The sequence below is a fragment of the Tamandua tetradactyla genome, chromosome 11 (assembly GCF_023851605.1).
Source record: "Tamandua tetradactyla isolate mTamTet1 chromosome 11, mTamTet1.pri, whole genome shotgun sequence".
Taxonomy (NCBI): Eukaryota; Metazoa; Chordata; class Mammalia; order Pilosa; family Myrmecophagidae; genus Tamandua; species Tamandua tetradactyla.
Window position 1 is genome coordinate 24,473,692 of NC_135337.1, and position 2,730 is coordinate 24,476,421.

Genomic DNA, 2,730 nt, shown 5'->3' on the forward strand with positions numbered 1-2,730 from the left:
TTTCTCAGATTTTAATGATCTCATGACTGTTTTCCTCTAACTGGTATTTTATTATTGACAGTCTTGCATTCATATTTACTAGAAATGCACAGGCTGCTCATAAGAGAGATGATGTCTATCTTTTTGATAATTAATCCATCGTCCATGAGAGCAGTTGGCACAATTAGATACTCAAAAGGTACTTGGTTACACTTCCATAAAATAAATCAGAGATGCTTGGTCATCATGCGGCGCGACATGAGCTCACACTCATATGCATCTCTGCACAAAGCTTGTGTGCAGGCCCGGGCCGGTGACTGGTCCCAAGTGCCAGGGTTCACGCCAGGCCCCGGTCGGGTCCCTTGAGTAGGCTGTGTCCTGGGCACCATGAGGCAGGAGGGTCCTGCCTGGCATTGCAGTGCTGACAAAGCACAGAGGGGTAGGAGCTCCACCCCACCGCCAGGATGTGGAGATGAAAGAGGAGGTTCTTTTCTCTGCTCAAGTACTGTCTTCTCAAAGGGGCAGTCATTGACTACCTGTGTCAAAGAGCGGCCCCAATCTCGATCCAATTGTCTTGCTATAGCTTTCTTTATTGCACTTGCTGCTGTTATAGATGTATTTATATGTTCATTTATATGGTGATGGGTTGGCAGCCCAGCAGAGAGGGCTAAAGGCAAGGCAGCAGCGGCCATGTCAGAGCACTACCAGTAGGAACTAGACACCTAAAAAGTAGGCAACTTTCACATCCAGAAGCGTGTGAAATAGCTGGAAAAGGCAGTTGAGGGCAAAGAGCCACGACTGGTGCTGATGCTGTCTTCTACATCTGGTGGCCTCAACCTTTATGTCCTGTACAAGCCTGTGAACTGCCTTTTCACTTCAAATAAAGCTCGGGACTTTTTTCTATCCTTCCTGGAAAAGCCCGGGGACACAGAAGGTGACTTACAGTTCTGGCCTAGAGAAGGAAAAGCAGCACCGGCACCCCTCCTGTCTAAAGTGACAGGCTGTCTACAACTCCTCTTGCAACAGGAAGCACTACAACAAGGTCCAGAAAATTTCTGATGACCTGATGCAGGCCAGTACTTAGAACCACCCGGCCCTGAAACCTGTGGCTGCAAAGAGCTTTTATTATCTTACTCAGGTCTATGGGTTTCTGGACAAGCTGGCTGTGGTGCACAGCTCCTTGCATGCTGGGCTCTGGGCAGCCACGTTCAGCCTGATGCAGAGCACACATCACACTGCTGAACCTCCAGCTACTTAGTCACTACACTACAGCTTGTACAATCTGCTGAGAAGCTGAAGTCCAAGTCCATGTCCTCCAGGCAGGCCAACAACAATGAGTGGGCTCCATGCCTCTGCTTCACAGGAGGCATCGAAGCCATCCAGCTGGTGTGCTCAGATACCAAGAGAACATTGACCAACGCCCACCACAAGGACGTTCAGGCTGAAGTTTCCCCAACCCTCCCTCAAGCCCTCTCTCATGCCCTACTTCCTTCTGACCGAAGCTGTTAGGACAGGAAACCCAGCCCAGTTCAACCAGGTCCTAGGGCAGTTGGGGAGAAGTATCAAGGAGATGGGACCTACACCCCAATCATGCCACAGCAGCACGTGATAAAGACCGGCATGCACAGGGTCAGACTCTGCTATTCCCAGATCTCCCTGGCTGACATGGAACAGAAGCTGCAGCTGGATAATCTTGAGGATGCAGAGTTCATTGTTCATTGTTGCCACAGAGACAGCTGCTATTGAGGTCGGCATCAAAAGCAAGAGGGCTGTGTGCAGTCCAAGGAGATAACTGGCATCTACTGTAACCGAGAACCCTAGCCAGCCTTCCACCAGCACATCTCCTTCTGCCTAAACATCCACAACGTGCCTGTCAAGGAGTTGGAGTCTGCAGAGGACAGCGTGTGCCAGAGCAGCAAGTCTTGGAGTTTGCCAAGGAGATGGCTGAAGACAATGACAGCTTTCTGTGAGCCAGGAAGGGGTGGGACCACTGGAGGCTGCTTTTTATTGACTGACCAGTGGGGGGTGGGGAGTCCCTTGTCCAGGGAGCTGCCTTCTCCTCCCATACATGGCTCATAGACTGCATATGTTCAAGGGGTGAGGGTGCAGGGAGCCAGCTACCCCCACCCTCCTTCCAGAGGCTCTCCTCTGCCAGCTACTCAGCATGTGGTGGGCAGGTGGGCAGGCAGCACCCTCCCAGCACAGGGTCCTGGCTAGTGGTATGGGAAAGAAACACCCAGTATGGTTCTCTAGGGGAGTGGGGGACTGGAATTAGGACATGTGTTGCGTTGTATGTTTGTTGAAGCCAAAATTATGATTTTTAAATGGTAAAATGTGCTCTAAAAATATAGTTAAGTACATAAAGCAGAAATTGTTGAGAATGGAGATTAAGGTATATTTTAAATAAAAATAATAGCTGCAATGTTTGGAGTAGTCTTGATGTGAGGCTGCCCCACCTACCTTATATCTTTCCAAAGATATACACATGATAAGTTGGTTGTAACGAAGACCATGTTAATGAAGAGGATAGACAGACTTCTAAAATGCCTTTTACTTTAAAATGTTCATGCAAACATAATTTATTTAACACAATTAGTGTAGGAAGGCAAAGGGTTCATAGGTTTTATCCTGCATCTGTTCACTTCTAGTTATCCTACCATTGTCAGTTGCAATAGTTTCATAATGGGCCACTCTGTTGTTCTTGAAGACACCAAGTTCTGTTTGGCTCAGGACATTTGCATTAACTGTTCC

The 2,730-nt window shown here is 48.4% G+C and overlaps 1 pseudogene; it reads left to right on the plus strand.

The window, feature by feature from the left end:
• Nucleotides 1-225: 225 nt before the first annotated feature.
• On the plus strand, nt 226-1,949 carry LOC143649092 (26S proteasome non-ATPase regulatory subunit 3 pseudogene; annotated as a pseudogene).
• The last annotated feature ends 781 nt before the right edge of the window (nt 1,950-2,730 follow it).